The sequence below is a fragment of the Felis catus genome, chromosome C2, assembly GCF_018350175.1.
Source record: "Felis catus isolate Fca126 chromosome C2, F.catus_Fca126_mat1.0, whole genome shotgun sequence".
NCBI classification, from domain to species: Eukaryota; Metazoa; Chordata; class Mammalia; order Carnivora; family Felidae; genus Felis; species Felis catus.
The window spans coordinates 127,079,593-127,103,971 of NC_058376.1; the positions used below are offsets into that span (position 1 = coordinate 127,079,593).

A 24,379-nucleotide genomic window follows, 5' to 3' on the forward strand; every position below is an offset into this window, starting at 1 on the left:
ACGCTGGGATCTTGCTACTCAGAACAAATACTCTTTGATGATAGCTTGTGACATCGCTACCCATGCAAACACCCTTTGACTGGGGTCATTTGTGGCCTCAGCTGATGGAGAAGGACTTTGAAGTTGATCCAGATGGGAGAATTGGCATTAGGTTGTTATCAAGGAGAGGGATTTTCCTTCAATTTAGGCTCATAAATGTTGCTTCTGGGCAGAGAGGCCTTCCCTAGCCATGTTGTACATCATTTTTCTGTTCGAGTGGCCCCTACGTTCTTAATCCTCTTTGTGTCTTCTGGAATACGTTATTGACTGAGAAAAATTTATTTATTCCTGGCTAGTCAAAGCTTTATGCTCTTTGGGGGTGGTTATCCATTCTTGGATCAGACAGAGGAGGGTGTGGCCAAGGACATGTGGTGCTAATGTAGCAGCCTACTGACCCCACCATTTCCCTCAATGTCAACTATGGGATAAGTTGCTAGAGAAGGAGATAGTATCAGCCTCCCCAAAACATCTTTGCTGTAAGACTCCTAACTTAACCTTCAACTTACGACCTTAGAGAATAAATGCATGTTTTTAAAAATTATTATCGTAAAGGTAAAAATATTTTCATGTCTTCTTCCTGCATAATAAGCACCTTATTTTCAACTGGGAGTCAGGAAACATATCCACAGGTGAGTGCAGGAGCTGAGTGAGGTCAACTTTGGCTTGGTTTCCCAAGAGGAAGTGCTCCACCATTGGAGGTGGGGTCTCAACATTCTTCTAATCTGCCCATTCTTACCGAATTTTAATTGGTGATCTCATTTGGGGCTCAGGCAAACTGACTAGGAGAAGAGCTGAAGGGAGTGACATTCCCTCATTCCACTAGTTGAAAAATGGCTTAGAGGAACATCGAAAGCAGAAGGGCTTTTTCCTAGCTTTACATAGATTGTGGGCAGAGACTTCCTGTGTATGATTCATCAGTAACGAACTGATCAAATAAATCATACTACATCTGTAATGGAATACAATGCAGCTATACAAAAGCATGAGGAAATTGGAAGGATATGGAAAGCTTTCCAGGGTCTATTAAAGTGAAAAAAAGCCAGAGCAGAGCAGTGTATATTTTAGGTTTTGACTCACTGTTAGAAAAAGGAGAAAAACAAAAATATATGTTCATATATGCTTGCATTTACATAAAGAAACTTGGGCAGTACACACAATGAATACAAAATAAAAATAAAATAAATGACCAGTGGAAGAATAGGGTGAGATATGCATGAATGGGTTAAAGGACTGGAAGGTAGACTATAGATATTAGTTTCCAATTTAATTTTTGATCCATGTTCATTAAACATTTTAACAAAATACAAAAAATATAAAGTTAAAATTACAACATGGGAAAATGAAAATTAAAAAAAAAAAAGAGCAGGACAAACCAGTGAAATCTCCTTTTAAATAATTTTGCCTAAATTCTTACTCTGGGAATTCTTTCTCTCTTTCCTTTCTTTCTTCCTCCTGTGTGTGTCCTTCCTTTTTGCCTTGTTGGAGAAGGGCTTTGAAATGACTTGGTGAAGAAAAAGTACATATAACACAAAACCGATTTTTGAAAGTTTTCCTGATTCACTTCTAGAAAACCTGTGTGAAAGAACCAATGAATTTCCCCCCCTGCCCACCAAGTAACTATATAACTGGATAAACTATCAAAAAACAACCATTTGGTTTACTGGAAATAGACCAAAGCATTTATTCATGAAACCTACTGAATTTGGGTTAAGAATAGAAGTCTGTGGTATTCTTACCTGGGGTTCCTCCCATCCCCTCTCCACGTCTACTAGTAGTTCATTAAGAGTAGGTGGGAAGGCCATAAAAACCAGTCGTTTTACTGCCACTTCCAGAAGAGCTTACTTGATTTGGACTGTTGTCAAGTCAAAGTGGTGATCTTGGCAGCAAGAAAACAGGGAAGGCTAGTGGCTTTGATAGTCTAAGACTGTGGGTCTCTTTGGGGCATGCAATGAAATAACAGACTGGTTAGAAATTTAACAGGAAGGTCTGGAAGTGAGACAACCGTAATAGGCTTGATATGTTCTGCACATACCGTGTGCATATAAACAGCAGATGCTGGAGTGAACGTAAGCCACATGCACATCCCTGGCCAATAGCACCTGTGCTTATGTACTGAGGAGTATGTGAGGCAACCCAAGAGGGCCTAGCAGGAAGCAACTGCAGGAGAGACTTGAAAGTGGCCTGAATTTTGAATGAGCTCCCTAGTTCACATACTGATTTCATCAGCAGAGAATGGAAGCCTTCCTGGCTCAAGGCGTTTGAACACAAGCTGTAATTAATCTGTGGTTGAACAGACATTAGGGTGAACTTTAGGAAGCTAGGCTTAGAAATGAAAATAAAAAAAATCAGAACAAAAGTGAGCAGAAACAGCAGCAGCCAGACACTATGGAGAAGATAGTCCTTACAAACTTAGTCTAGGCAAGTTACTCAACAGACAAACAGACAAATCAACAATAGCAACAGTAATCTTTGGGGGCAGGGTGGTAGGGAGAATTAGAATTCAGAGTTGCTAAAATATATGATCTAAGATGTCCAAGATTCAATAAAAATTATGATACATGCCAATAAACAAGAAAGTCTGACTTATAGTATGGAAAAATAAAGCAGTCAATAGAAACTGTCTGAGTTTCCCCAGATGTTGGATTTAATAGATGAATGCTTCAAATTAGGTATTATGAATACTTTAAAGTAACTAAAAGAAATCACACTCAAAGAATTAAACAAAAGTAGAATAACAAGGATTCAATGAATAGTGAATCTCAAGAAAAATATGGCAATTAAAAAAATTCTTAGTTAAAAAGTGTAATGATTTAAATGAAAAATTCACTAGAGTGGCTAAATAGCAGAAGAATGAATCAGCAAATTGAAGGTAAATCAACAGAAATTACCCAAACTGATTAACAGGGAGAAAAAAAGGTTGAGGATGAATGAATACAACCTCAGTGACCTGTGAGCCAACATCAAGAGTACCAACATCCATGTAATGGTCATCTCAGAAAGAGGAAATAATGGTCAAAAACAAACAAACAAACAAACAAACAAACAAACAACCCAAGCTCAATAAAACCCAAGCACAATAAACACAAAAAAACATACAAATAGACACATCATTATGATACTGTTGAAAGGTAAACAAAAGAGAAAATCTTGAAAGTAAAAACAGGAAAGCGATTCCTCCTGTACAGAGAAGCAATACGATCACTGACTTCGCATCAGAAACAATGGAGTCTGAAGGTAGTGGAATGACATTTTCAAAATGATGAAAGAAAGAAAACATTTCTAAATCTGACAAAAGTATTCTTCAAAATGAAGGTGAAATAAACACATTCCCAGGTACACAAGTATTGAGAGAATTTGTTGTTAGCAGACCTGCCTTACAAGAAATACTAAAAGAAACCTTTGGGCTGAAAAGAAGTGACACCAGACAGTAACTGAATTCACAGAAAGGAAGGAAGACCTCTGGAAAATGGCAACCGTTTGAAAATTAAATGACATATTTCTAAATAACCTACAGGTCAAAAAAGTAATCTGAAAAGGACATTAGAAAGTATTTTGAACTGAATGAAAATAGAAAGACAATATATTCATGGTTTATGGGATGAAAATAAAGCAGTACTTACAGAGAAATATATGGCTCTGAATGTGTATACGAAAAGAAAAGAAAGGTCTTAAGTCAATTACCTTAGTTTCCCTATTAAGAAATTAGAAAAGGTGGAGTAAAACTAAACCCAAAGCAAACAGAAGGGAGTAAATAATAAAGAGCAAAGTGGAAGTCAATGGAATAGAAAATACAAAGTAAATGAAAGAAAGACTTGTTTCTTTGAAAAGATTAAAGAAGTTGAGAAAAACCTGTATTTTCTGTTGCTCATGTCTGTGGCTTAAAATCCATAATTGCATTATGTTATAGTTCTGGAGATCAGAAGTCTGACATGGATCTCAAGCTGTTGGCAGGGTGGATTCCTTTCTGAAGATTCTAGGGAGAATCCATTTCCTTTCTTTTTTCAGCTCACGAGGCTTTCCTTGGCTCATGGCCGCCTTCCTCCATCTTTATAGCCAACAACATCAGTCCAGATTCTTCTCACACTGCCATCTCTCTGGCTCTTCTTTTTCTGCCACCTTCTACTACTTTTAAGGAGTCTTGTGATTACATTGGCTTCACTAGGATAATCCAGAATAATCTTCCTATCTTAAAGTCGGCTGATTGACATCTATAATTTCATCTGCAACCTTCATTCCTCTTTGCCACATAACATATATTAATAGGTTCTAGGGATTAAGATGTGGACTTACTTGGAGGACCATTATCCTGCCTACCACAAGCGCTTAGCTTGACTGATCAAGAAAATGAGGGGAAACACAAAATCATGAATAAAAAAGAGGTGAAATCACTACTGATCATACAGAAATTAAAAGGACTATAAGGGGAACAGTATGAATGACTTAATGCCAGAAAATTCAACAATTTAGATGAAATTAAGAAATCCCTAGAAAGACACAAATTATGAAAACTGATTTAGAAAGAAAATCTGAGTAGGCTGGTAATAAGCAAAGAAATAGAATTAGTAATTTAAATTATTTCCACAAAGAAAACCCTAAGCCCAGATGGTTTCATTGGTGAATTCAGTCCAATATTTAAAAAATTCAACCCTTTTAAAAAATAGAGAAGGTAGGAACAATTCCCAATTTAGTGTATGAGGCATTATATTACCATCATACCAAAACCAGAGAAAGATATAGAAAGAAAAGACCTAATATCCTTCATGAACATAAAAACTTTAAAAGTATTAGCAAACTGAAATCAGAAATATAAAAAGTGTTATACACCATGATCGAATGGCATTTATCTAAGATATGCCAAGTTTAACATCTAAAAATCCATTAATGTATACTATCATAGTAATACAAGACAAAAACTAGATGATTATCTCAGTAGATACTGAAGAATAATTTGACAAAAATCAGCACATTTTCATGATCAAAATACTGAACTAAATAAGGGAGCTTTCTCAACCTTATAATGGGTATTTATAAAAAAACTTATAGCTAACTCCATATTAAATGCTGAAAGACCGAATGTTTTCCTATAAAATTTGGAATAAGATGTCCTCTCTTGCTATGTGTGTTCAATGTTGTACTTGAGGTTTTAACTAGTACAATAGGGCAAAAACTAATGAAGAATGAATGAACAAATGAATGAGTGAATGAGTGAAAGAAGGCATTTAGATTGGAAAGGTAGAAGTAAAACTATCTTTAGTCACGGATGATATGATCTCATATGTAGAAAATCCTAAGGAATCCACACAGAATCTACTAAAACTGATAAACAGGTTTAGCAAGGTTCTAGAAGATTAATATATAAAAGTTAATTGTATTTTTCTATATCATAGCAACAAACAATCCAAAAAATGAAAATTTTCTTAATACCATTCACAAAAGGGCCAAAAAAGATAAAACACTTAGGAATAGATTTAGTAAAGAAGGATAATATTTGTTCAATGAAAACTAGAAAGCATTTCTTAGGGAAATTAAGGCATATCTAAATAAATGGAGAACAATTCCATGTTTAGGAACTGAAAAACTCAATATCATTGACATCTTAATTCTCCCCAAATTGACCTATGGATTCAATGCAATCTGAATAACCCCAGAATTTTGGGGAAATTGACAAGCTAATCCTAAAGCTCATATGGAAATACAATTTTGAAAAAAAAAGATTGGAGGACTTAGTTGATTTGTAAACTTAATACATAGGTACAGTGATCAATATAGTGTTGTATTGGTATAAGAACAGACATATAGATCAATGGAACAGAATTGAGGCTCTTTACATTTATAATCAATCTATTTTCAAAAAAGGTGCCAAGATAATTTAATGGGATGAGAAATAGTCTTTTTACCAAATAGTGCTGGGACAACTGAATATCTATCTGGAAAAATAAAAATTAACTTAGACGCTTATCTTTTATCAAACACAAAAATTACCTGAAATTATCAAAACCTGAATGTAAGAGATAAGCTGGAAAACTTCTGGAAGAAACATAGAACATTTTAGTGATGTTAGGTTAGGCAAAGAGTCCTTAGATAGGATATCAAAAGCTTAAGGCAAAAAAGAACAAAAATGAAAAATTGATTTCATTAAAATTAAAATCTTTTGCATTTCAAAAGATACCATTAAGAAAATTCAAGGACAAGCTATAGACTTGGAGAAAGTATTTGCATATCATATATTTGATAAAGGATTTCCATCCAGAATATGTAAAGAACTCTTAAAACTCAGTAATGAGAAGACAAGCCAATTAAAAAAGGGACAAAAGGCTTAGAAACTTCACTAAATAGTACATACACATGGCTCTGAAATACAAGAAAAAGTTATCAACATTAGTCATTAGTGAAGTGCAAATGAGCAATACGATGTGAAAACCTGTATACCATCACTAGAACAGCTAAAATCAAGAAAGCAGATGACATGAAGTGTTAGCCAGGATGTGGAGAAACTAGAACCCTCATACATTGCTCGTGGAAATTTAAAGTTGTACAGCTGCTTTGGCCTTTTTAAAAAATTAAAAAAAAAAAAACAAAACAACTTACCCTATGGACCATCATTTCTATTTCTAGGAGTCTACCCAAGAGAAATTAAAACATTAAAACACACAAAGACTTATATGAGAATGTTCATTATCAACATTACTCATAATAGCCTCAAACTGGAAAGAACCCAAATGTCCATCAACTGATTAGCAAGGAATAGTTAAACAAAATGCGTATATTCATTTAACAATATACTATTCATCAATGAAAAGGAATGATGTGCAATATGGATGTTATCTTGTATGCTACAACATGTTAAGTGAAAACATTAAGTGAAAGAAGGCAGTTGCCAAGGACTTCATGTTCTATGATTTCATTTATATGAAATATTCAGTTAGGCAAATTTATGTAGGCAGAAGGCTGATCAGTGGTTATCTGGAGCTGAGGGTGGTAATGGGGATTGACTACAAATAAGTTTTGAGGAATTTATTTTGGGTAGTAAAAATGTTCTAAAGCAAGATGGTGGTGATGGTTGCACAACTGTATAAAGTTACTGAATATTATTGAATTGTATGCTTATAATGGGTCAATTATATGGTATGCAAATTATGCCTATAAAGCTATTTTTCTTAAAGAATTCCCATCAAAGAAAAAATAAGGGCAGAGGAAATCAGATAGTGATATACAAAATGTGTTTTGTGAAAGTCTATCTCAGTTAACCAAATGTATTATAGTTTCCTCCAGTCAGAGCATGATCAAAGGTCTATAATAGCAAAGCCATTGAGAAACACAATTATTCTTGTTATTGAATCATGAGATAAATTTCTTTTGCTGAATTAATTTTATTCACTTATTCATAAATATTCATTGTGCATCTGTTATGTGCCAAGCACTATGTTAGCTTCCGGTTATAGAGGAGTGAACAGAACAGTCACGGTCATGGCTCTTACCTTCCTGGGGTTTTGAGTCTAGTGGTTCTTCTTAGGTATGATTCTTACGCATTTTGAAAAACGTAAGTTGGATTTTACTGTATGCATTTTGGTTCTTTTACTTATTATATCAAAAGCATCTAATCTTTAAAAGCTCTTCATGAACATTTTTATCTGCTGCAACCTTTACTTCAATGTGCCTTGACATTGAACATTTAAATTGTTTCCAGTTTACTGATATTATATATAATGCTCCAAATAATTTCTTTGCAAATGAATCTTTGTTTTCCTTTTTTTTTTTTCTCAGTAGAGATATTGGATCAATGTTATAAATACAGGTCTTGATACTACTGCCGAATTGTTTTCTGGAAAGCTGGTATCAGTTTGCAATTCCACTGCAGGGTGGAGGACTTATTATCTTCTAAGACATTGGGCTAGATTGGAGGATGAACTGCAGTCCACAGAAGTGAGCCATGCCCTCAACTATGAGGAGTGGGCCCTGGTCATAGGCGTTTAGTGCTCTCTGAAGAAACCTAGGAGCACAGATTCTTCATCGAAGGCTGAATTAATTGCTGGCTGAGCTCTGTCCTCATCCAGGCTGCAGAAAATAGCTACCCCAACGAGACCCAGGCCTCAAAATGAAACTCAGAGTTGGGGGAGTGGCTGGCAGACAAACTGGCCCCATACAAGGAGGGAAGAGTGTTATGGACAAAGTTGCTCACGTTAAGCACAAGCAAGATGTAAAGGAAAATCAGACCAACACGGCAAACATATCACAGGAAAATCAGTCAAAAGTCAGGTGAAATCTGGAAGAAACATAAATCAGGAGATAGAAGTAGCTTCCCTGTGAATGTTTTCCTTTAGAAAATAAATTAGTAGGAATATAAATGTGATAAAACAAGAACTGAAAGATGAGATGATAAAACTACAGAATGAGTTATAAAAGGAGATCGCAGGCCTAGGAAATGAATTGAAATAAAGTAACATAAAATAGCAAGGAATAGAATAGACACAGCTAAAAACTGAATTAATGGCATGAAGGGAAAGCTGGAGATGATCACAGTGCAGAGAGAAGTGAAAAAAGAGATTAATTAGAAAGAAGAAGTGAGGCAAAGATGATTCAAAATAAGGTAATGGGTATCCCTGCCATAGACAATCCTTCCAAGAAGAATTCAGAGAAAATGCAAACCTGCAGATCTGCAGGTGGCCAGGTATAGCACATGCGTAGGAAGACAGATTGAGAATGGCTGCCATCAAGAAGTTTTCTAGGTTAAACTATTGAACTTAACAAGATAAAGAAGGAATTCTTCAGGCATCTAAGCAGAGAGTAGTCCCTGACACTGGGAGAGATTTGGCTGTTCTCCAATACACCATGGTAAATTTCAAAGAAAATGGAGCGATGCTTAGAAAGTTCTGAGGTTTAGAAAGTGAAGCCTGAGAAAAGTCTGTGCAGCCAGAGAGTTACAGTCTTAAACATGAAATCACAGCCAGACTTGAGCACTTACTATACCTGCTTGTGTGAAACCAGAGCTCTTTGGTGATGGGATCAAGTTTGGTCAGGTGATAGGATAGGATAGGATGGAATGGAATGGAATGCTACTTTTAAAAAACGTTGGCAATGGAATGGAATAGAATGCTACTCTAAAAAATTTGGCAAAAAAAATAAATTAATAAATAAAAAACCTTAGCAAAATGAAGCCAACCCAAACGGGCAGCCCAGGCATTGCAGGGTGGGGCAAGGGAGGGAAAGTTGGAGGAAATGTGAGCATATTATTACTCCCATGCTGTTGGGAGCAGCGAGTTAGTCAATAATACTTAAAATTCTAATTAAAAAATATCACTGTAACCTCTTAATATTTTTTGTAATATTTAAAATTTTTCTTTAATCTTAATTTTAAAAATTGTTTTTAAATTTATTTTTTACATTTATTTATTTTTGAGAGACAGAGACAGAGCATGAGCAGGGGAGGGGCAGAGAGAAAGGGAGACACAGAATCGGAAGCAGGCTCCAGGCTCCAAGCTGTCAGTACAGAGCCTGATGTGGGGCTTGAACCCATGAACCGTGAGATCATGACCTGGGCTGAAGTCAGACGCTTAACCGACTGAGCCTCCCAGGTGCTATTAATCTTAGAGTAATTTTTAAGAAGTTAATCTCAGGGGTAAAGAAGCACTTGATGTACTATAGATCTTTTAAATTTCCTCCAGTTTCTTTCTCTTCTGTTAAGTTCAAGAAAATAATTACATTTACAAATTAAATTACAATTTTTAATTTACATACAGTTATCTCATTTTGGTCTCTATCTCATGTTTCCTTTTCTCTAACATCTGTATAAATATAAATAAAAATGTAAAGAAGATCACAAAATATTAACACTACTCATTTCTTTTTAAATTTTTTTTTCAACGTTTTTATTTATTTTTGGGACAGAGAGAGACAGAGCATGAACGGGGGAGGGGCAGAGAGAGAGGGAGACACAGAATCAGAAGCAGGCTCCAGGCTCCGAGCCATCAGCCCAGAGCCTGACGCGGGGCTCGAACTCACGGACCGCGAGATCGTGACCTGGCTGAAGTCGGACGCTCAACCGACTGCGCCACCCAGGCGCCCCAACACTACTCATAACTGATTGGTGAGATTCCCAGTGATTTGTTGACATATTTTTGTACTTTTCTATATGTCTTGCCTTTTAAAGTAATGAGTATGAATCATTATATAATATTAACTATTGTTCCAAAATGTTATACATGTTCTTTGCAGAAAATTTGAAACATACAGATAAGAAAAGGAAAAAGAAAAACCTGCCATCCAGATATATCTGGAGGTTGTGACCTGTTCTGCTGGTGGTTGCCAATGAACATTGCTTCTGGGTATTCATCCCTTTTTGTAGCCCCCTCCCATATTAACTCTGGGCTTGGTCATGTGTGATGGTTAATTTTATTTGTCAACTTGGCTAGGCTTTGTCAATTTTATTTGTCAATTTGTGGTGCCTAGTTGTTTGGTCAGTGTTGCTGTGACTTTGATTTTTTTTTTAGATGTGATTAATATTTAAATCAGACTAGACTTTGAGGAAGCAGATTACTTTTTCTACTGTGGGTGAGCCGCATCTAATCAGTTGCAGGTCTTAAGAACAAAGACCAAGGTTTTCCAAGAAGGAATTCTCCACAAGATTGCAACATGAAACCCTACCTGAGTTTTCAGCCTGCTGCTTTGTGGAATTCAGACTCAAGACTGCAGCATCAACTCTTATTTTAATTTCCAATCTGTCAGCCTGCCCTACAATTTCAGACTTGTCAGTGTGTGTGTGTGTGTGTGTGTGTATACTCCTCTCAGCCTTGAACTACCATGTGAAGAGATCTGGCTGCTTTGCTGGAGAGACAGAGAGATGAAGGTTCAGGCAACCCCTAACTGTTCCAGGCCTCCCAACTGGAGGAGCCAAACAGGTGACTGAAGCCCTCTTAGAGGTCAGTCTTAGTCATGCCACCAGGTGATTGCAGCTGCATAAGTGACCTCAGGAAAGACCAGCAGAAAAACTATCCAGACTAGAATCATGAGCAAGTAAATAGTTATTGCTTTAAGTCATTGATTTTTGGGGTGGTCTGTTACTTACTAATGGATAACTTAATATAACTACAATTACTATTTTGGCACATGAAATTCTAGTCTTTTTATATAATTTGAACATTTTAAGAAAATTGGAATCATACTCTATAATTTTACATCATGCTTTTTTGGGGACATTAAGAGCAGTTTCTTTAACTCCAGTTTTAGCAGATGCATAGTTTTTTTTTACTGTTTCCTATTATTGTACATTTTGACCATTTTTATTAATATTTAAATTTAATAAAAATACAACATTTTGCTCTTATAAACAACACTATGATAAATGTTCTTGTATATATTATCAGAATCACCCATCTAAGTGGCTCCTATGCTCCAGGCTTGTGGAAATTGTGTGAGATGATAATAAATGTTTATTATTTTAAGCCACTAAGTAATGGTATAATTTCTTATGCAGGAATTAGTACTAGCTAGTACAGGCCCGATTAGGACTTTTGGGTTTTTCACCTTTGAAATAGGAAAATCTACCACATATTTGGTTCCTTGTAACCCAACTGTTAATACTGACTAATTCTACCTGTATTTATGGAGGGAGAATTTGGACAATTTACACCACACATTCACTTCTTGGGCCTTTTCCTTCACAATAGTGTCTTCATTGACCTCCCATACCTGACAACTCAATATATATGTGAGCCCCAGCCCTAGTTTTTTCCCTGCACAGATATCAGGCTCATATCTCCAATTGGCCACTTCCTATCATCTCCTCCTGGATGTTCCTCATGGCATTTAAAATGAAGTTCATCATCTCCTGTTACAATCTCTTCCTCCTTTCTTATCTGCCTTGAATGAGATATGAAGATAGGTTGGATGTGGAATAAGCACATGACAGTGTATTAGTTATCTATTGCTGTGTAACAACTTATCCCAAAACTTAGTGGCTTACAACAGTAAATACTATCTTGCACAGCTTCTGAGACTCAGGAGTCTGGGAGTGGATTATCTGTGTGTTTCTAGCTCAGAGTCTTTCTTGAGGTTGCAGTCAAGATGTTGTCTGGGACTGTAGTAGTCCAAAGACTTGCTTGGGCTGAAGGGGCTCTTTTCTCTCTTTCTCTTTCTTTCATATAATTATCAAATTGGTTTCCATACAACACCCAGTGCTCATCCCAACAGGTACCCTCCTCAATGCCCACCACCCACTTTCCCCTCTCCCCCACCCCCCATCAACCCTCAGTTTGTTCACAGTATTTAATAGTCTCTTATGGTTTGACTCACTTCCTCTCTGTAACTTTTTCCCCCCTTCTCCTTCCCCATGGTCTTCTGTTAAGTTTCTCTAGATCCACATATGAGTGAAAACATATGGTACTTGTCTTTCTCTGTCTGGCTTATTTCACTTAGCATAACACCTTCCAGTTCTATTCACGTTGCTGCAAATGGCCAGATTTCGTTCTTTCTCATTGCCAAGTAGTATTCCATTGTATACATAAACCACATCTTCTTTATCCACCCATCAGTTGATGGACATTTAGGCTCTTTCCGTAATTTGGCTATTGTTGAAAGTGCTGCTATAAACATTGGGGTACATGTCTGAAGGGCCTATTTCTAAGATATCTCACTCCCATGGTTGTTGGCTGGAGACTTCAGGTTTTTGGTACTTGTAGGAAGGAGACCTCCATTCCTCACCACCTGGACTTCACCAAAGAGCTGCTTTTTTAAGAGTCTTCCCAGTATGGTAACCAGCTTCCCATGGTGCAAGTGATCCAGGAGCAAGGCAGAAACCACAAGGTCATTGATGACCTAGCCTTGAAAGTCACATGCTATCACTTCTCCCGTATTTTATTGGCCATAACACACCAATCCTGAAACAAAGTGGTTGGGATCACATAAAGATGTAAATATGGGGGTGGAAAAGGGGTCATTCAGAGCCATCGTGAAGATTGGCAATCACAGACACTATTCCTGTGCCAGTAGTTCTGGGATTGAGACAACTGGGGCTCCTGCAGGGCTTGGAGATCATTTGTGCCAGGATAAAGTGTTTAAGGCCAGACCACTTAATTGAGATAGGATAAAATGAGAAGGGGAGCCAAGATGAGACCCAGAGTGGCATATGGGGCAAAGTCAGTAACTTTGTATATTTAACCTACGTGTGTGTATGAGAGTTCCTTGTGGAAAGGCACAAATTGAAAAAGACCTTAAGAGGGGGGTGTGTGATCTTGGCCGTCACTACTGCAGGGACTAGCTTCTCTCTCACCTCTTGCTTCAGTCTTACCCAGCTAAATATTTGCAGTTCATAACTATGTCCTGCCTCTGTCTGGACTCTTCCTATGGTTTTCCTGCATGGGAGCACAGTCTTAATTTGTGATGGCCTAGATGCACACCTCAAGGCAAGGATTTTTAGTGCAAGTAGATCATTTAGATGACACTGTGAGATGCTGGTAAGAGATGAGTGAAGTGCATTGGTAAGACATAGGGAAATAAAGGCAGTCAAGCAAGTTATCTCTATGGGAAACTGGCTTAATCCCTCTGGAGAACTCTGGGAAATAGTGTAGAACTGGCCTTTGAGTTATCCTACCTGAGTGACAAGATTCCACCAACTTCCAGCTGTCATTGGCTGAGGCTGCTCTCAGGAGTTAATTCTCAGGCACTCTGGCCTGCCACTTGAGCAGGCAGAGTTTATACCACAGCTGGAGGAAGCCCTTGGCCTCAGAGTTGCAGTTGCTGGCATTTGGCAGTAGGAACTTGGAGGCTGGGCCTGCAGGGACATGTTAGGGAGATATGGGAGGGGAACCAGTGGCACGTTCTGTGAGTACCTTTAGAATTCAAGTCAGGTATCACCTACTTTGGGAAGCACTCCATGGCCCCTCATTTGTTTCTCCCCTCGTGAGTTGAGTGTCTCTCAGCTTTGCTCCCACCCACCCACACGTCACTGTATTTAACTGTCTGCATCTCTCCTGCTAAACTCTGAGCCCACTGGAGACATGGACCCGGTCTTCCATCACCGTAGCTCTATGGTACCTAGAAGAAGAAATGACCCAGAGAGAATCTGGCACATGGTAGGTGCTCAAGAAGTCTTGAATGAATGAATGAATAAGGAATTCTCTTCATCATGTGCAATAGCATTGGTTATGTACTGTGTATTTCTGTGTCTAAAAGCTTTAACATAAATCATCACTATTTCTACTGTAGTGGGCTTATTTAATGGGAATAATTTCCTACGGAGGGGTCTTTCAGGTACAAGAAAAGCACAAAGATGTTTATGGTGTACCAGGTGGTGCACTAGGGCCTGGCTGATTCACTGCTCAGCACCCCCCAGATTCCTGGGGAAAAGCTGGGGAAAGGGCATGAGTGGCTGTCATGCAGCAGTTTTCTGCCTAGAAAACCCTTCCGTGGGGTGAGGTTGAGGGAGGAGGAATGGCAGGGTTTCTGCACAGACCGAGAGTGCCCCAGAGATCCCATCTACTCTCATTTTAGGTAGTCATGATTTACTCATTGTCACAGTCACTTAGCACTCTGGGAAGGATGCATTGTCTCTGAGTAGAGCACAGTGGTGATGATTTGGCTGTTATTATGGATAATAATTGTGTTTGCTGTCTGTGCTGCCTAGGCTTATTCGGGAGCATAGTTACCACTGCTATCATTTTAAATATTTTAATTAATGATACTATGCTGTGCTCCTTGCCTTGAGGCTCCTTAAGCAAAATGAGCAATTAAAAAAACCACAAAAAGCCAATGAATGAAAATAAAAGAAAGGGCATTTAAAAAATCATTCTGTTCCTATGATGTTTCGGGCTTGAAAAATGTATTCCGCTGTCTGCTGCAGGCAAGAGAAAATTCTCACTACTCCCGCCTGTTATCTTTTGCTCCCATAGTCATCCATCTCCCGTAGCTGCTGAGTGACATGGAATATACATAAAGCATCATCAAAAAGAACAGGAGAAGAGGAAAAGGGAAAAACAGCACCCAGCAAACTTGGAGCCTCATGCTTTTAAAAGTACGTCATTATCCTCGATCATCACCGTCAATCATTGTTATCAATTATTTTTATACTTTGCCGGCCTTGTGGATATCACCGGGGAGATGGCGAAGAGCTAGTATCTCTATCTCTGAGCTCTTTCAGTCCAATTTTAGTGTCTGTCCCGCTGGAGTGAGCACTATGGGTGTCTTTCAGGGTAGTGACTGGAAATGGTTCTGGCTGAGCAACTGAAAGCCTTGGGATGTTCTGTAAGGCTGTTGGGTGAATGCAGGAGAGAGGCTAGCAGGGTAGGGCAATCTGAAATGTTAATGCACTGTTTTCATGATGTAGGAGATATGAAGGAGTCTAAGAGGTGAAATTTCCCTCTGCATCTCATCACCACCTGAGCTCTCTGGCCAGGTCAGGATTCCAAACTCAGGACTCTTGCTTGGCCTGCTGAAGTTTGACTTCCAGAGTGTTGTTAAAAGGTTTGAATTAGTAGCCAATACTTAGAAATGGAGGCATAAAACTTGAAAATTTATTTAGCCTCCAGTCTCATCTGCCAACCCCAACCATGTGGCAATACTGGGTGGGTGCCATTTCTTTGGTGTGCCGGAACTGGCTTCTGCCAGCCTGTGAGAGAGAGCATGTGCACATCTTCAACTCTGTGTTCAGTGACTTCACATTGGTTGCTCGATATCATTAAGATCAGCCATAGTGGGAATACTTATACCATGAATACTAGCAAATGCTACAAATTAGGTTTTTGTTTTTTCTTTCAGAGAGCCCATTGTTAAACATTTACCAGCATACCTATAGCTCCCCATCATCAGCTTACAATGAGGCTGTATTGCCTGCCTTGTCCCCTGGGTTTAGAACCCAAATTAAGATCTTACTTCTTTGTGTACCATGGTCCTGTGAAGAAACTTCCTACCCCAGGCCTTTGTTTGGAAGGATAGGCTCATCAAAACAAAGGTCTGAAGGGGAGAAGATGATGGTCAGCTTCGAGCTGAAGGAGGCAGTGACCTGATCTGTGAGGGTGAAAGACTTCTGTGAGCCTGGAAAGGGAAGAGTTCATTCTGGGAAGGGGTGGACAAATTCCTTGTGTGGCAGACACCCAGCCCCTATTTACACAGTATCCCATTTATATGCAGCCTGGGAGTGGCAGGAAAGTTAGTCAAGGATGCGGGGAAGTCAGAGGCTATGAAACAGACCACTTGTGCTCTGGGGCTGGGGGCATGGGAGAGGTATCCACTGGCAGGACTGACTTCATGGGCATGTGGCCTGTGCAGTTACACTTGGTTTAATGCTCTGCTGTCACTGTCTTGAAATTCATAATAATTGTTGAACCACAGGATCTGCATTTTTATTTTGCACTGACTGGGCTCTACAAATTAGGTATCTGGTTCTGTGTACTGTGAATGGACAGGTAACCCAATTGCTCTGGGATGCCTAACCTTTCACAGGGCTTCCTGTGGAACTCCAAGAAGCTAGAGTGAGGTCCTTCAGAATTTCCCATCAACCCCTGTGCATGGGGCTTAATCAGATTTATGTGGTCAGAAACACTAAGAGACATGTTTTTTTGGGTGGGTGCCGAGCTATCTTACTGTACTAGGTTGAAATTTGTTTTGCCTTGGATGAACTGGAAGTACAGTGCCAAACTTAGGTAAATGGGACAAGGTCTCTTCCCAAAGGAAGAGCCTAGTGGGAGACATGCAGAGTGACCCACAACTCTGACACCACGTAGCACATTAGGATTGAAATCTGTCAAATGGGCCATGGGGGTGCAGAAACAGGAGCAGTTGGTTCTGCATAAATAGGATCAGGGGAATTTGTGGCAAGGCCCTGAAGGTGAGTAGGAGCTCTCTGGGAGGAGAGGGTAGGAAGATGTAAGCCAGATGCTTCACTAGAACCCCTTCTTCGGGGTCTGATGTGGTATTTTTTTTTTTTAATGTTTATTTAGAGAGAGAGAGCGAGCGAGCATGAGCATGCACACCCGCATGAGTGGGGAAGGGGCAGAGAGAGAGGGAGAGAGAGAATCCCAAGCAGGCTTCATGATGTCAGTGCAGAACCTTGAGATCATGACCTGAGCCGAAATCAAGAGTCAAATGCTTTACCAACTGAGCCACCCAGGTGCCACGGGTCTGCTGTGTTTTGATGGTGTTGCAACTGTTAGCAATAGTGAGGTCCACCACCTCTCCTGTCTTGTGCTGTGGCTGTGATGAGGTCACAAAACCAGTCTGGAGGCTGGTTCAAATGACTACTTTGTAAGGAGATCTTTCTTCATTATGTGGTGGGAGAACGTTTAGAAATCATAGCAGATGTGCTCTCCCTAGTCCATTCCTTACCTGGTGACCCTTCCTCTATCTGGGTAGCATCCTTGCATCAGAGAAGGGAGGTAACAGCAGAAGCCTTGGCCAGATTTTGGCTGTAAAAAACAGACTCTAAGGGGCATTGGGAAATAGTGAAGTCAGAGGGAGTCACAGGTTTTCTGAACCCTCAGAGTGGATAAGGTTTCTTATAGGGGGAAAGGGGAGTCAGAAGGGAGGGAGGAGTGAAGGGATGGTAAGGGTCCCAAGAACATGGGACTCTGTGGCCACCCTTCTTCAACTTATCCTGGGAAGAGGAAGGAAAGGCAGTTAGTTAAAGGCAGGGATCCTCAGTCCTATTAAAACTTAATGACTCCTTTATGTAGCAAATATTTTGTTAAGTCCTATTTACTATCTTGAAGTAAATGAAATTCATGGGTAATTTAACTCCCATCATTATGACAACCAATTAATACATCCACAGATTTCTGAAATATCCCACGGGGAATGGGATAGTCCTGGCTGAGAACCACTGGTTTAGGGATTCTGTTTCCTGGATAGGAACCAGGGAAAAGCAAGACCCTCAGACCAGCTGTGGGGTGTGTTGGGAAGGGCCAAGGGCAGCCACAGAAAGTATCCTTTCACTAAGGTCCTCAGAGCTGCAAGAGGCAAAGGTGGGATGGGACGGAGCCACACAGTGTCCTGGGCATCACTGTGGGTTTGGCAGAGAGGTGCTAGGAGATAGAAGAGAGAGGCCAGCTCCAGAGAAGACTTGTGTCAGGAGTGAAGAATGGCCCAGCAATGACCTGCATGGCCTGATCATCTGTACCTGAAGGAGTGCAGATGTCTCCAAAGATCCCAGCATAGGTATACAGCTGCACTCCAGCCCCATCCTGCTTAAAGCTCATTGATGGAAATAGAGTCATAATTTTCCACACATGGAGTTTGTGGATGGACATTCTTATTTGCTACAGTTCTGTTCTGAAGAATCCCTCACTTGACTGGGTTCAGCTTCCTCCCACCTTCCCTACTGTGGAGGGGTAACCATAGCTTATGATCCGTTGCCTTAGCACAAATCTCTGCTGCTTAAAATCCAACTATGCCTGTCTCTTGGAAGATGAAGAATCTGGTGCAGAATAAAGATAGTTCTGTGGGTTTTATGAAACATAAAAAAGCAAAAAGAGATCTCAAGTGTAGATGCTTAGAAGGTAAAAACTGCCCCTTTGGGGGACCATAGTCACATAATCTTGCTTTCTGTCTTTGCTAGAAAACGAGGCTGGTGGTGGTGAATGTATTTGCTCCAATGACAACAGAATGGGATTTAGAGGGAGAGAACCCTTGATTTGAATCTTGGTTTAGTTTTGCAGGCCATTCACTTAGCTTCTTTGGAACTCAGTTCCTTTATCTATAAGAATGGGTGTGAAAATCAGATGTGGCAACAGAGAGAGCTTCTTGTCATCTGTAAGGTCATGGTTGTTAATTATTGTCGTGAAAATTGCATCAAGAACAGCTAAGTTTTGCCATCCAGTGACCAGACAGGGGTAAGTAGATTTCTTCTGGTCTCAATGGTTTCTGCTTCAGAGAATTAGTACTTAAGAGTTCTTTGATTGGCACTTGAATCTGGAAAAATTTCTTTGAAATCAATTTAATCACTGTGAGATAGATTTCATTATACAGTTGAGTGAAATGTAAACTACTATTTGCATATAGACTGTATCTGTAGGCGTTTAATTCTGATCATTCATTCCTTCTCATTGGCTCCTGGTTAGTTTTCAAGTTGGCTGTGTATTCGTTACAGGCTTATTTGAAACCCGTTCATCCTTCTAGCCAGCCAGCCATCCAACCAATAAGAGCACACTTGTTGAAGTATTTAATTTGTCCAAGTACCTAGGAGAGGTCCTGTGGGGATGCAGCCATGAATCTGGTATAACACTATTGTGGAGGGTGAGTATCAACTTCCTGGCTCTTGACTATTTGCTTTATTTTTGAGGGCACTTCTCGCATCTTCACTGAAGATTGTATACTTTATTTAGTTCAATTGTTTTATTTGTAATCTGTTTTTGTTTGTTTGTTTGTTCTTTTGAGGGATGGAAAGATCATGTGTTTGGGCTGAAAAGGACCAGATTATAATAGAGTGATATCAAGAAGACTGGGTCTTCAAAAGTAGCTGATCCTGTCATGGTATATCCTGTTTCTCTATTTTATAGATTTACCAAAGTAAAGTTAAGAATTAAGAAAAACTGAAGTGTTAGAACAATATATACTCTAGGGGTGGAGAAGGCCTTCTAAAATAGGCCAGGAAACCCATAATCCAAAGAAGGAAACATTAACATATTTGATGAGATAAATATTTAAAACTTTCATACGTCAAATGGTACCATAAACAAAACCTAGAGACAAAACACTAGGGGAAAAACACCCACAACTCATATGATAGACACAAGGTTAGTATCTCAGAAGCTGTACAGAATGCTAAGAAAAGGGCATATAGCCATTAAAAGGAAGTACAGGGCTGCCTGGGTGGCTCAGGTGGTTAAGTGTCCGACTCTTGGTTTCAGCTCAGGTCATGATCTCATGGTACATGGGTTCAAGCCCCACATTGGGCTCCATGCTGATAGTGTTGAGCCTGCTTGGGATTCTCTCTCCCCCTCTCTCTGCCCCTCCTCTGCTCATGCTCACTCTCAAAAATAAACTTAAAAAAAAAAAAAAAGGAAGTTCAAAGGCAGGTTATACCTGAGGAGGCAAACATGGTGAGTAAACATTTGAAAAGATGGACAGCCTCACTGGAAATCAGGCAAATGCAAATTGAAGGAATGATACACCATCTTTACTCAATTGATCAGCAAAACAAAATAATTGAGAAGAATTGCCAAAGCTTGGGGTGGTGTGGGGAAATGGGTTCTTTCATCGTTTGTAGGAATGTGAATAGTGATAACATTTTTGGAAAGTAATTTCAACCCAGTTTAAAAATTAAAAAGTACATATCCTTTGATCAAATAATCCCACTATTTCAGAGAAATAACAGTGCTAGTACATAGGGAGAAATACACAAAAGTAGCTATTGCAGCAGTGATTGTATAAAATAGGAACAGGGAGTTGGGTAATGTGGATGTTCATCGGTTCAGAGATGATTGAATAACTTACAATACATCTACGCTATGGACTATTATAACACTGCTAAAAAGCATGGCTTGGACTTATATTTTCTGCTGGAAAGGATCCGCCTTATAGGGAAAAATTAGGTCAAACAGTAAATCTGCATATATTGTTAAGCCCTAACAAGGAATTATGGAAACAAATACCTCAAACTACTGACATTGATTACTTCAAGGGGGTGAATTTGAGGGCAAGAGAAGACTAAGAATTGACATTCTTGTATGTTGCTGTTTTGTTTGGATTGTTATACCATTTTTCCATTGAGGTAGAAGTGAAGTTAAAAAAAACAAGGAAGAGAGATGGGGGGGCGGGGCGGGGCAGGGAGAAAGATAAAGAGAGGGCGAGAAAACAGGCTAGAGCATTAACATTTTAGACTTTAGCCTCATGGGGGAGAAAACAATGATTTCCTCAACCACAGGCAAAAGTGGTCATAAGTCAAAGACAGTAAGAGCAAAGCGAAATGCTGTTCTGTAGAGTCTGGCTCTTTAACCTGACGTCGTTATTCTTATAAATTAGAGATGTGGGCTGTTTTGGGGTTAATGCTGAGTATTATAGTAGTGAGGCTCTTTTAGACTCTCTTTTACAATGAAGAATTTGTGCCCTGATTTTTTTTGTTGTTGTTAGCATCTTAGACGGTTTATTTGTTGAAGGCTTATTTGAGATCCTGGTTGTTTAAATAGAAAATAAAATAAGAAAAGATAAATAAGCCCGAGAATAGGGGGGAAATATTATTTGTGTCCCTCAGTAGTTTGAAGGTTGCTGTAGTTCATCTTCAGATACCGAGCGTCATGAAAGATTTATTTAACCACATTTCTCTTAAGGTCGAAGGAGTTGAGATCACTCTTTCATCCAGGCTTCCTTTCTTCACCCAGGTCCTCTTATTTATTTCTCTCTTTTCCTGAGCCAAAATTTGAGCTGCTGTGAGAGATTCTTAGTCAGTTCCCAATATTTGAAACCACTTTCAACAATGCCATCCATCTCCTCCCCCTGCAAGTGGCATTATCTCCACATCCTTGGAGATGAGCTGCCTCCTCCCTCTTTTATCACTCTGAGCTGTACACGTTTGGTTACAAATGCCCCGATAATGTTCTCGTTGGTCTCTCACAAGTGAAATAACAGATAACCATTCTCCCGGTGATGGCGATGCTGTCATCCTGCACCCAGATAACCAGGAAAGGAGGTATCCACTCCCATTGCGTGCTGTGATTAAGATCTCGCTGGCGAAGATACAAGTGAGATTGCCTTTATAAAATAATATCTGTGCTCAGATCATTTTACTCAGCTCAGATAGCAGCTAACATCATTTCTTGGGGCCCTCCCCCTGTAATAATCTGCATTGGCTTTCAAACATGTGTGCTACCACCTGCCCTACTGGTGAGATAAGAACAAAAGTATTAGACGGCATATTAAATTGTGCTGCATTTTTCATATTACTCATACAAATGAGATACCAGCTGCAAGATAGTAGGTTTCGTTGTTGGCAGAACTCCCAATCATCGTGCTGCGGAAACAAGGGTAGCCTTCCATCTCAGCAGTGTGGGCTGTGGTCCGTGGGTGCTGTCCTCCCCAGGTCCACCTTCCTGGATTGCTTGATGTGAATTAACAGGGGACAAATCCTCTCATCCTAAACCACATTTAGGCTTAATGTACCGTTACCTAAAGGAGGTAATCCATAGGGTGTTTCCCAAATTTCAGTTATCAAGTCCCACTTTTTAATGATATTTGTTGTTCTGGAGTATCACCAATAATGTTATTTAATACTTTCCTTTAAATTATTATAATTTTAACTACTAAGCTTAATAATAAGAGTGATGAAATCACAAGTTTGTTATGCTTTTATTTTATCTACCTGATAGTAAGATAAACATGCAAACCATTAATGTTTTCTGTGCACCATCTAAACTAGTTCTGAGTGATACCCATGGATGTTCAAGAAACATCCCGTTTGAAAAACACCGCTCAAATAGTTCTCACTAAAGCGTATACTGCTAGCACAGATAATTTGTTGGTAGCTGCTTTTAGTGAATGATCTCAGAGCTGGAAAGGTAGGGAGGAAAAGCTACAGATACAAGAAGGATTCAGAAAGGAAACGTTGGAAGGAAGTGAATAGCAGAACTGTCTAAGGTGCCATCTCATCCTGGTCAGACTTAGGTAAGTAAGATGGAGCCAGGGACACCTTGACCATCACCTCTCTGGGTTCCTGGTTCTCTCTCTGAGCCATAACACGTTTTCAGGAACCAGGACTCTGGGACGAGGCTTTTTCTGCCTCTTGCCTCTTCTTTGCCTCACACCATGGAAGCCCTCAGAGAGAACCAACCTTCCTGGGAGATGTCCCAGGTGACAGCATGCACAGGATTGTGCTCAACCCACTAGTGTCTGGACTGTGGTCAGAAGCACTGCTTAACCAGCGTCATCAAGAGGAGGCAAGGATGATACAGACGGCAGGTGCCAAGTGTTCGGGAGTGTTGCCAAGTGTTCTGTTAAGATTATTGTATTTATCCAAGACAAATGGTTCCATTATAAAGCCACATTGTATATGTGTATATATGTTTTTTATATGTTGTTTTAAATGCAAAAACAAAAAAATATGAGAGATTACGGCTGGAAAGCATTAATTTAGAGGTAGCAAAGGCCCCAGACAGCTGTCAGAGGAATTTCTGCTCCAAGCTTTGCTAAGTACCTGTAATCCTTGGCTCTGAGAGCGCTGCTGTAGTAACCCCTTCCGTGACGGTCTTCAGCTGTACACTTCCCAGTTATTACCCTGAAAAAAGGACTGCCAGACCTCATGGTAATGATCTAACCTGCTCTGGCCATTTTGTTAGAGTTCTACCATCTTACGACCAGGTGACGACCTCTGGCTGACTGTCCCAAACACAGCCCTAAATGCCATGGTAAGGCTACTTGAGACATGCGGTCTTTTCTCTTTGCAGAAAGGCTGCGTGGAATGGAGCTGTATAGAACATACAGGTGGTTGATAGGCAGGTGAGCAGGAAAGAGTTAATCTCCAAACCAACCAGGGTTTAGTTGTGGGCCTGCCAAGCATCCAGGCTGAGTTCGTGGGAGCACCACGAGGGAGCGGTTAATCAGACATCAGTTTCCAGGTGTGTGCATGACCTGACTGATGACCAAAGATTGAACTAAATGTCTGGGAACAGTTCATGTGTACAAGCATGAGGCTCAGACAAGACAACAATCAATCCCTGCTTCATCCTTTAATCTATATTCATTGCTAACAACAATCTAGCAAAATTCAGAGGGGGCTTTTTTTTTGGTACTCTGGTTAAATAAAGCAGGACGGCATCTGTAGTGTTTTGTAAATAGCATTTTGCCCAGCCGTTCAACGCTGATTAGCCCATGTTTGCCCTTCACTTTCCCAAATTAACTTTTGCCATCATCTTGCATACCCGTGGAAGTTGGTTCCCCCAGGCTGCTGATTGCTGCTTTTCCCTAAAACTCATCTGATTGTACCTGTGCCCACTGGCCATCTCCCTGAACAGTTTTGCCTTTGGTTCTTTCAGTGCCTATTTATCCCTAGCTTCCCTCTCCACCTTTGTTAATAGGAAAAGGAAAAAGAATTATATCAAGAATTTACACTTTTAGTAAAATAGAATATTCTTCTAATTTCTTAAACTCAAATTGTTCCTTATTGCCTCATTAAAGAAAGAGAAAAGGAAGGAAAGAAGGAAGTATATAAAGGAGTGAGTGAGGACAGAGGAACACTTAACTAGGATTGAGTCTTTTCCCAATTAAAAAAATTGAACATTTACATACGATGTAGATTATTACAAAGGTAATAGAACCACATTACAAAAATGTTGGCGTGAAGGAAAATAAGAAAACTCCATAATACTAGTAACAGAATTCCTATTTGCACGTTGATTTCCTGCTAGTCTCTCTGCTAAGCACCTAC

The 24,379-nt window shown here is 39.6% G+C and overlaps 1 long non-coding RNA gene across 1 annotated transcript; it reads left to right on the forward strand.

Annotated features, from left to right (window-relative positions):
* The first annotated feature begins 13,606 nt into the window (after positions 1-13,606).
* LOC109491489 lies at positions 13,607-19,449 on the forward strand. Its single transcript, XR_002144873.3, has 3 exons — positions 13,607-14,105; positions 14,922-15,043; positions 19,112-19,449. It is a non-coding gene; the product is annotated as an uncharacterized LOC109491489 (long non-coding RNA).
* Positions 19,450-24,379: the final 4,930 nt, after the last annotated feature.